Consider the following 12,218-nt stretch of genomic DNA (forward strand, 5'->3'; position numbering starts at 1 on the left):
AGGACTATCCCCACTCACTGATACAGTGGCAAATTCTTGTCATTTTTATTTCTTAAAAGACAAGTCAGGAACCAGAGAAATAGCTCAAAAAATTGGGTAATTTTTTTTAATACATGCAAAAGACATGGTTAGATCCCCAGCACTGTATGGTCCCCAGAGCACCTGGTCAAAAGTAGCCCTTGAAGCTGGATGTGGCCCAAAAGTCACTCCCCCCCTCACTATAAAAGTCAACACTTCTATACAAAAACGTAAATAAAACTGAAAATTACAGTGGAAAAGGTATACAGCAGCACCATTTGTACTATGCACATATTGAAAAATCATGGGAAATGCTATTGTGTTCCGAACACCCCAAATTCACTAGTACTATAAATAGAGAAATCATCAAATGAGAAAAAAATATTTAATTGTGTATAAACCTACTAGCAGAAAAAAATTGTCACATTTCAAACCTTTAACCCTTAACATAAAATGATTAAATTCTAAGTGATTAAAGCCATGTTCTGCTGGGCTTTATATATTAACTGCTATATAATAATTTTAAATTCTCATTTACCAAGCATAGTTTTCCACAGCTCTTGGCTTAAGTATATACCTAGTCTTCAGTGAAATAATGGGTTAATAAACCACTTGGTGGGAGTGAAGATAACAGATAATGGTTTTTGCCTTGCAAATAGCTAACCCAGGTTCAATCCCCAGCACCACCAGGAATAATCCCTGGGTCAGCAGGTGTGGCCCAAGAACCAAATACAGACCAAAAACACAATAAACAACTCAGTAAATGGATGTGTGTCATCATTTCAGGCAATCTGTTGACTTACCTAAGGATGAATTTTAAAACTTGATCATATAGATGCATACTTTATCCAATTGGTTTTTTTTAATTAAGTAGATATACCCAGTTATACCTCTTGGTTTAGGCAAATATTCACAAATACTGCCTCTCTATAAAAATTTATTTTTTCATTGCTTTTATATGATGTATAGCTTCAACACATAATTCCTATCTCTTCATTTTGGTATACTATGTTAGACCTCTAATTGCCTAGACTATTTTCAATGAGTTCATTAATGCTTAAGTAAGGCTCTCCACAGATCAAGCACTATTTAGACTATATTGCAGTCCTAGAGATAGGGCATTTCTTATTTCTGAGTTGCAGTGATGGAGTAGTGAAGACAAGATTCAGTCTCTGTTTAAAGTTGCCAACCAGCAAGTATTAGCAATTATAAAACACTTAACTATATTTTATCTTTTTGTTTTCTGCTGTTTCAACCAGTCTGAAATTTCTTTATTAGGAAAATAACCCATTTCTAAATATATTTGCAAGATATTTTTTTAAAAAAGAAACACATTTTCAGAAATATCTAGATGCTGCACAGTTCATTTCCCTTAAATTTTCACATTTTCAATTTCAGCATCTTTTTAATACATTTTATGATGGTTTAAAATGTTTCTCACCCATATTAAATGTTTCTTAAATCAATATATGCCAACAAAAATGAGCAAACTGAATTGCGTTTGACTTAAAGCAATGCAATGCCTATTATCTAAGTTTAACTGTACTTTCAGAAAAGTAGCTGCTAAAATGTGGGAATATGTGCATTACTTAAAATCAGTTTCTTTATCTTACTCTCATTTTTAGAACACCTTTACAACCGAGAAATGCAGTTCAAACACAGACTTCTTAAGGAAGGAGGCAGGAATTGTCTGGATTAAAAGATGAGAGTTTCATTATTCTTCTTTTCCCCCATACCGAGCTTAAGATCTGTAACCTTTTCACAATGTCCTCTGCTCAGTCATTATTTAAAGTTCGTTCTGTAGTGGACATGTGTGTGTGTGCTCCCAGTATATGTAATTTTGCTTTTACAATGCTGGCAGTAAGAAGAAGGCTACTAATTTTATTCAGCATGATGATAGGTCCTAGCGTTTTAATTATTTTTCATGTTGTGAGTAATTTATTATTCATTGGGTATCTTCCCTGTAAATCTTGTCCTCACTCTGTAAGATTTTTTCTTTGGTGTCCAACAAAGGGTTTCATTGCAATAAGAATCAAGGTGTGTCTATGTTCTTACCCAGAGCCCAAACAATGCCAGCCTTCCAGACCAGCCCAGGGGTTTGGGGTGGGGAAACAGAGTCATTATAGAACATCTTCATTCCTCTGCCCAGAGAGCACTAGAGTTATCACCCATGCCAACCTAAAGGGCATCTCGAAGCACATCTTACTGCAGAGCTGAATCCAGGACCCAAAGGACTAAGACTAAAATCAAACGTCCCTGGAGTTTGTGTGCAAGAGAAACAAGAAGAAATGGATTGGCTCCCTTTCAGGAACATTTGTCTTCTGATCATTTTAATGGTAAGTAGAATTCAAAGACCTAGAGGGGGAATCTGTTCTTGAGACCTTATCTCTTTTTTCAGCTGTTGGAATTTATAAATGATCTGTTCCATTTTTAAACCCCTTCCCCTACAAAGAGAATTCTGTGTTCAGCCTCTGTTGACTTCACAAAATACTCTATGCCTAAAAAATCAAAAGAAATAAATTAGCAGGGTGAGAATCTAACTCTATTATACTTAAATAGCATCAAGAAATAGTTCAATTTATACTAATTACCAGAAAAATGTATCAAGAAATAGTTTGATTTATACTAAGTACTAAAATTATTTTACTACTTTATTTTATTTAACACTTAAATTATTGCTGTTTTCCAGTGAAAATTGACTTTAAATTTCTTATAAAGTAAAATTGATCACCTCTAATTCTTAAGAACAGTTATTTCCTTGAGTTTGTTTTACAGTGGGATATAGTATTAGCCATGTCAAAATTACATTGCAACTAACAGGTAATTCATATGATCATTTTTCTGACCAGAAATGTCTACAGAGAAATTAAGAAAACTTATTGAATATAAATAATGGAGATCAAGTAAAAGAGATTAGGCAGCCTGAATGTCAGGTCCTTAGAGGTAGAAGGATCAAGTTCAACTCACTCACTGCTGCCAATACAATCAGAAAGTCTATTCAAAGAATCAAGTAAATTGTGTTAGATTAGATTAAATCTGTTGATGGGCAAATGGCAGAACAATTAAAGTGAACATTTTTTTTTAATTTTATTAGTGAAACACCATGAGTACAGTTGTAGACTTACAAATTTTTGTGCTTGGGTTTCAATTGTACAATGATCGAGTAGCCATCCCTCCACCAGTGCCCATTTTCCACCACCACTGATCCCAGTATTCCTCCTACCCCCCACCCCCCTCCCATCCCACCCTGCCTCTGTGGCAGGGCATTCCCCTCTGTTTTCTCTCTCCTTTTGGTTGTTGTGGTTTGCAAAAGAGGCATTGAGTGGCGATCATGTTTGGTCTATAGTCTACCAGTATGCATCTCCCATCCTGGGAGGATCCTCCCAACACCCTTTATTTGGTGCTCCCTTCTCTTTCTGAGCTGCCTTTTCCCCTAGCATGTGCGGCTGACCTCGAAGCCATGGAGTGAACCTCCAGGTACTTATCTCGGCTATTCTTGGGTGTTAGTCTCCTATTTTGTTATAAAGTGAGCATATTTAAGAAGAAAAAGTAACAAGACTAGAGGAGGGAACTCCTGGAAAATTTCCTAGGAAAAGATCATAGAGTTGCTTGCCCCGCAGACTCCCAGGAATATCTGCAATGTGGCTAAGGCCACACTTAGAAATCATTTCTACTCTCAACCCTGATCTTAAATAAGAGGCATTTAAGGGGACTCATCTGAGGAAGTAGAATTTAAATGGATTCATCTGAACATAATTTCTGAGAAGCAGAAGCAACTAACACTGGGAAAGATGGAAGCACAGCTTACCAGTTGGCCTAGCAGGTGCTTTTCGTTTGAAATTCACCTGTCTATGACCTTCAAAAGTGTGCAGGAGCCTGATACTGCCAAAGGCAAAATAGCCCAAGCTTGTGAACAATGGTAGAATAACTATTCTCCAAGATTATAAGAATCATAATTAAACAAAACTATTTAAAAACAAGTTTTTTAAACTGGAAAAACTCCCATGAGAAGTGCCAATTCCCTCTTATAATGATTATTACTTATATATATTACTAAATAAAGAGAAAAGAAACCTATGACACTTTTACAGAAATCAAAAATTATCAACACAGACCACTTGCAACTTCCCCTTTAGGGTATCTCCATGTTTTGACTCAGATAAACTTTATTTTCCAAAGGATGAGTTAGAAAACAACTTCTGGGAACTCAAATTTGCCTCTTATTCCTTCCTGCTCGGGCATGTTTTATGGCAATATTATTTAATTGACAATTTAATTTTTCTTCTCCTTGATCTTGAAAGAGATTCTCAGGGTCTTTTGGGTAGCATTATGATCCTTGGTAACTTTAGTGTTTGGATCCTTAGTATCTCCCCACTCCCTACCAATATCAAAGTAATTTTGTTCTACAATTCATGGTAACTGGGATAGAATTTAGACTTAAGGTGGCTTTTTTGGGGGATTGGAAGGTTTTTTTTCTTTTTTTGATTTCTACTAGTTTCCTTAAAATGACAAATTTGAAATTTAAGTAGTCACAACTGCTTCATTATTGTAACAAAAGCAATAAATGTTGAAGGGAAATTAATATATTATTTTTATATGTTGAAGAAAATAGATGTACCTGTTTTTCTTTCATTTCCTGAGCATGAGCTCTAAAATCAAAGGTTCTCTGTGGCATCATTTCAGTTTACAGTCAAGAGGGTGTGGCAGTTTCTCAGAGACTTATGGGTACTTTGTATCATACACATCCCAACCACAAACAGTACTTTAAACAAGGTTTTGACTTAACCTATAAAAGATACTCAAAACTCTAGGCTACAATGGGTTGTTTCATTCTATCATGTAAATTCTTTGACATTTTCTTCCTAAGAATGTTCATTATGTTCTTATGTAAAATGGATTGGGTTGATGAGGTACAATCAACTCTGAAGTGAGATTCAGAAACTCCTAAGTTCAGTCAAAGCTCCCCACTCAAGGGGGTTGCGTCATGTTCTCCAAGGGACTAAATCTCTCAGGGCCGCATTGTGCCACACGTGAGAAAGTGGGTTAGACATGATGTCACTAGGTTGCTTCCAATGCTGTGATTCTCTAATTATCTCTACTGAAAGTAGTAGTTCATACCTGACTTCAAAATATAATTTTTATAAGTTTTGTTGGAGCATCTAAATATTTGGGTAATGCAATGGATCATACAAGTTTTGCCAGAAAAGAATCACATAAGGCAGAACAATTATTAACCACTAGAAGACTGTATTTTATTCAGTAGATAGATCATTAAAAAATGAACATTTATGAGATCATAAGTTTAATACATATATGGTGATCTTCCATGCTACATAGGAGATGTAAACTCTTCAATTAAATATTCTGATTCTTGGAAAGTAAAGGAGGTTGGAGACCAAACACATAGATAGTACTTCACCATAAGTTAATGACTGACACAAAAATTTAAATTAATAACTAGCAGTCACGTATCAACTTAATTCTCATATAGAACAAAATTGTTTTGACATATGAAACAAAAAAGTGCTTTTTTAATTTCATTTTCAGGCAAATTTCTTGAGGTACTAACTGATGAGTACAAAATAGCTTACGTGATTTGTGTCTTAATTTGTACTAAATAAATTTGTATTCTTAGACAGTATTAAATGATGGGGTTCAGTGCTTCTTGTTACAGAAACCATTAATGTTTTCAGAGAACCAAAGGTAACATAGAAGTTAATCACAAAATATATTCAAAGTGGAAATGCTAATATTTTGCTTTTAAATTCCTGAAATATTCATGGTGAACTGAAAATAATTTATGTCCAAAGAGATATATCAATATCATAGCAACATGTATACATCTAATGGACCTCTCAACAATAAGATAAAAACACTCAAAAATATCTCATGACTTTTAAAGTTCTAAAATGTTTTCCCTTTCTAAAAAATCTAAAAAGATATTCCTCACTTAGAGAACTTTTTGCTCCTGTGTATATACTCTTACAACTCCTATCTAGTTTTTAAATGCCCAGGGAGGAGTATCTTATAAAGCAATGAAACAGTTGTTTGATGTTTCCTTCTCTTTCCCAAATGGTAACCCAGTTGGAAATCTTCCCTCACAAGCAGCAGCTCTGATGACAGGGTTTGGGAAAGGCATGGCTGTAGTGAAACCTTCAGGAATTGCCTGCATGAGAAATGTTTGACCTTCCTTTCTACACAGAAAATTACATGGCTTACAAACGCAAATGCCACTACTTGATATCCCTGCAATTATAAAAAAAAAAGTGGTATAATTAGGTTTGGACTTGGCATCACTAAATATTCCTAAGAAGATGGCAATGGCTCTACTTAATTATTTTTATAAGTATTATTCAGGACAGAACTGCTTATTAATAATTGGTCCTAGGTGTGCAAAGGACTTCGAAGACTGACTTCAAAAAGGTAATTCACGGAGATGAAATATAGACTTGTTCAGTAGCCACTACTCTAAATATAATACATGTCCATGAGAATATTATATATTCTAATACTGCAATAAATCCAGATATCTAATGACTTAATTTCTACAGATCTTATATAAAATCATACTTTTCTAAGAGAAAATATTAATAAGTAAAGAAAATCTGGAACTGGAGTGATAGTACGGTCGTAGGGCATTTGCCTTGCACGTGGCCGACCTCAGTTCAATTCCCAGCATCCTATATGATCCCCAAAGCCCCGCCAGGAGTAATTCCTGAGTGCAGAGCCAGGAATAACCCCTGAGCCTTGCTGGGTGTGACCCAAAAGCAAAAAAAAAAAAATGAAAAGAAAATCTTCAGCACTTCTCCAAAAGGTAAATGGCTATTCTCCCAAGAAAATAGACATTATAGCAGGTCAGAACTTGTCTTACATAATGAGATAATATGCATCTGTCACATGATTTTTTTAGTGGTGTCTCAAATAAAATCCAGAACGTCACACATACAAAACAAATACTCAACCACTGGGCTGTATTTCTGGCCTTGTGCCTGTCACATAATATTTTATCAATGAAAGAGTTTGAATGAATGAATGAATGAATAGATGAATGGTTTGTTTTAATTTATCTTTCTTACCAAATCACTTTCCCATATTTTCCATCTAACTGCTAATAGCTAACTTTAATGTGGTTAGTGAGCATCAAAGTGAGATGATAGAGGGCGGGAGGTATAAAATCAAAAGGAGCTGGTTCTCTGGGATTTATTCTGTCAATGCATTCCCAGTTTATCCACCTTGCTCCAGCAGAACATTTTATAGTTAATTAAGCTATTCATACATTTAAAAAACCTGAAGGGCAAATATTAGTATCTTCATTTCACAGATAAAAACATCTTCAGATAATAAATAGTTCATAAATATATCATAAATAGTACAAGTATTTGAAACCAGTACTACAATTTAACTCTGTTCAGAATTGACTTTTTTCCCCTTTCAGCCTATTTCTGTATTATATGCCTATTTCTTTTATAATGTCTATAGAATTCCAATTTTTTTCTCACTTCTACCTATTTTTCTCTTTCATATTTGAGCCATTTCTGAATACTATTTCATCATATTCTTGGATATTTTGTACAAATACACACTTTAGTTTCTTATATGTGACTAGTAATTATAAAATGAATTTAGTCTATAATACGTCATCTCAAGTTCATTGAAATTATGGAAATTCCAATTAAATATGAATTTTGTTCATATATATGTATTTTAAAGTATGATAAATGCTCAGTACAATCTTAAGAAATATGTAAAACTTAAACATATATTTCACAGGAAAAACCATATAGTTTACTATCTAGAAACAGAGTATAGGAATTCAAAGAGAAAGAGAAATAAAATTTCCAAAGACAAAAATATTCCTGTTTTTTTAGTGCCTGAAATTGGACACTCAAGATTATATTTAGATTCTATATTTATATTCTATATTCTATATTGAATATTAGGTTTGGACTTGGCATCACTAAATATTCCTAAGAAGATGGCAATGGCTCTACTTAATTATTTTTATAAGTATTATTCAGGACAGAACTGCTTATTAATAATTGGTCCTAGGTGTGCATTTAAAAATTGGTCCTAGTGCATTTAAAAATAACAATAAAGGTTTTACTTTTAAAATGTCAACAGTTGAGTATTCTTAAAGTTCATCCTTTATAACTATTTATGCTTACGAAGAATACATTTGAAAGTCAGAAATTTTAAAAGAAGCTGTTAAGCCACATAGTAAAACTACTTAAAGACCTCTATAAAGACAAGAATGAAATCAACATCGATACATTTCCCAGAGACAGGGGTCACAATTTTGTGGTAGCAAAGCTTAAGCAAAATCTAAGAGATTTTGTAAAATAATATCAAGTGATTCAAGCAAAACTATAGGTGTTATTAAATATAAAATGAGCCATATTAAAACTTTAATAATTTATTTGAACAAAAATCTATTTCCATCAGGGTAGTGTCAAGTCAAAGGTGGTTAGAAATGTTCCACCAATGGAAACTGAAGGTAAACTTTTATAGATAAGACAGGAACCAAATTTAGAAATTATTTTTTGGCTACAAATAAAAATTGTCTGTGACTGTTTCTGCAAAGGTTTCAATTTAATGACTTTAAACTATTTATAGGCTTAGGTTTTAGTTTATTTCCCAAATGCTTGGGCATTAGGTTAACTCACTCTAATGTTGAACTAATTCAGCAAAAACAATCAGGGAAATGATGATTTTTGTCCATTCTTGAGTAGGTGATTTAACACTGGAGATATACATTAACCTTGCAGACTTATAAGCAGAAAGAAGCCAGTGAAAATTACTTGCCATGACCCTGATTGAAGCATGAACTCCAGTGAGTTCATGATTGAAGTTCAGTGAGGACTCACTGTCATTACTTTGCAGTTAAAATTAGGTGATAGGGCTTATTACAGTCCTGAGAGTAAGGAGCATCGTGAGGTTACTTTAATTTGTTGTCAGGCCTAGGCCTCAGAAAGGGAAATGAGAACAATTGAAAGAGAATATGAAAGTGGAGGAAAAGTGAGGGAAGAGGGAGAGGAAGAAAGGAGAGACAACTGGAAAGCAAATGGCAAGTGAAAAAAGCTCCTTCTTAACAATGGGCCCACCACTTTCCTCTGCACCCACCAAGGCACTACAAATCAGTGCCAGAGATCACACATCAGAAATTATTGTGTTGTACTAAGCTACAGCAATAGCACAGCGGTAGGGCGTTTGCCTCGCATGCAGCCAACATGACCGACCCGAGTTCGATTCCTCAGCCCCTCTCGGAAAGCCCGGCAAGCTACCGAGAGTATCTCGCCCGCACAGCAGGGCCTGGCAAGCTCCCCGTGACGTATTCGATATGCCAGACACAGCAACAACAAAGTCTCCAATGGAGACATTACTGGGTCCACTTGAGAAAATCGATGATCAACGGGAGGGCCTTTACTTTTACTTTACTAAGCTACAGAACTTATAAACTATTAGTTGTACTATTTTCTCAATGACCTGAGCAGAAGATAGTAATTAAAATTGTACATAAAGCACCATCAAAATGTTTGTTTCCTATATGTTTTCACTGACATGGAAATTTACCATTGAGTACAACAAGAAAATCAATAAAATTAAATGTGAGGGAGACAGTGAGTAAAGAGGCAATATTACATTCTACTGCCAGATTTCTCACTGCATTTTTCCCCTTTCAGGCTTCTCTAAGAGTCAGAATCTTCCCCGCTCCTTGACTCTCTCTCTCTCTCTCTCTCTCTCTCTCTCTCTCTCTCTCTCTCTCTCTTTCTCTCTCCCTCCCTCCCTCCCTCACTCTCCCTCTCTCCCACACAGACACATACACACACACACACACACACACACAAACACACACACACACATCTGAAAACTTAGCTCCACACCCATTCTACCCATCTCATTCTCTCTCTGGTCTCAGTTCCCCAGTTTTTCTCTGCTCACTGGCTCACAAGTGTATCTTATCACCTTCCAAGTTTCCACTCTTCCTTGTTAACAACTTCAAATTCTGGAACAGCCTTTGTAACTTTCCCACTCCGGGTTGCTATATTCCACTAGAGAAAATATTTTTTAAAAATGGTGGCACATCAAATTCTTGATTCCTAATCTATTGGAATCAAACTCTTAATCATCTACAGAATAATGACTTTTTTCTGTTGATTACTTGTTATGTTCAAGTTGCTCTAGGTTAAGATTGCTGGGTAAGTGAATAATTCTTCCTCTGCTACTAGTGTTCAGTTGGCTTCCTGGCTCCTCCCCTTTCCAGAGTCTTCAAGATTCTCGCATTCTCCACTAGCCCCTTTCTATTCATATTCACTCCAGCTTCACAAAGCTATGCAATAGATATGTGCATGGTTTTCCTCCAATTACACTCAACATTATTTTATCTCTTTATTATAATATTTTGATCTCTTGTTGCACGGGGAAAATAGTTTTTCTTATTCTCGGGTCTTTTATTCCTTTAATTTAGGCATTTCTATTTCCTATAAATCATAATTGTGAGTACTTTTTTATTCTTCCACATCCCTTTTATTCTTCTTAGCTTTTTATCACTCTCCTTGACAACCCATTTTCCTCTTATTGTAGACTGTACATTTTGTGAGGGCCTCCAAATCTAAAATATTTGTTTAGATCTAATTTGCTCCTCAAATGGCATCATATTTTTCACATTATATTTATACCCTAATTTGTTGACAACATAATCCACAAACTCCATTTCTACTCTTTCAATCATCCATTTAACGACTGAAATTTGACTTGTGAAACTTACAGACGTTAATATCAACTATCTGCTTTAAGACCCCATGATCTTCTCAGGTTCCATTCCCCTGATTTAGTTAGACACATAAACCATTAAATAGTCCCTTTTGCCTAACTTCTGATTATTGAAATACTCCGTGCACTCTCCTTTTTTGCTGCTTCTACTCTTTGTAAAATCACCCCCTTCTCTTGAACTCATTTTTCTTACAAATCTTCTGTCATAAGCACAAAAGAATCACCATGTCTACCTAACTTGTCTACCTAACTCAGGTCAACAGGTCCGAGTCCCTCCATTGCTGTTCTTTTAGTCTCTGGGAGCCATTTGATTATACATTTCTTCGTTTTCCCCTTTGCATGACTACAAACATTTTCCTTAAGATTATAGTCTCTTCTAGTTTCAGTTATTAAGCAATTTCATAAAATATTCTCATTTCTTTCAAATTTCAGCAGCACTAGTATTGGGGTACCGTACTGTACCATCCTCCCGTTGTTCATAGATTTGCTTGAGCGGGACCAGTAACGTCTTCACTGTGAGACTTATTGTTACTGTGTTTGGCATATTGACTACGTCATGGGTAGCTTTTCAGGCTTTGCCGTGTGAGCGAATACTCTCGGTAGCTTGCCGGGCTCTCCAAGAGGTAAGAAGAATCAAACCTGGGTTGGCCCAGTCGGCAGCGTGTAAGGCAAACGTCCTACTTGCTATGCTATCGCTCCAGCCTGGTATTGGGGTAAATTTTGCTAATTTTTTTTCAAGGTAATGTTGATTTGAAACAATATCATTTAGGCTATAGTTTCACATCTCTTTAAATGCTTGTTACAATACTATTCCCACCACCAATAGCACTCACCACCATCCACTAGTAGACGTACTCTTCTCTTGATCTCCCTTTCCCCTATTCTCTCTAATAACTTTAATTAATGTAGTCAGAATCCAGGGGTTTATTTTGGTTTCACTGTATCTTTATCCATTACTTCTTTGGGTTATATATCTATTCTAAATTCTACAAATATATAAAGTATAAAATTTTTAAAAGCTTAAGTCATCATCTCCCGCAATTATATTCTGTAAGTTTTCTGTTTTCTGTTTAGTACTTCTACTTTGAAAGAAAGCCAAGCTTATACCACCAGAATCATACAATCCTCCTTTCCAGGGAGCTACGGAGTCTATAAACCCTTTAAGTTCTTTGGTAATATCTCATTATCTTTCCAGTGCTGTTTGAGTACCCATGTACAAGTACTAATAGTGTCTCACCTAAGTAATTGCTAATTCCTACATGTTCCAAATTCAAGTGGTCTTCCCAAGTAATCTTCACTCAATACAGAGAGATGTTATTAAAACGTTTCTGTCACTCCCAATCTCTACCAAAAAAATGCCAAATTCCTTAATCTACTATATAAAGCACTTTATAGTTCACCTCAAAACTCAAATTCCAAACTATTCTCCC

Source organism: Sorex fumeus, unplaced genomic scaffold, assembly GCF_029834395.1.
Source record: "Sorex fumeus unplaced genomic scaffold, SorFum_2.1 ptg000128l, whole genome shotgun sequence".
NCBI classification, from domain to species: Eukaryota; Metazoa; Chordata; class Mammalia; order Eulipotyphla; family Soricidae; genus Sorex; species Sorex fumeus.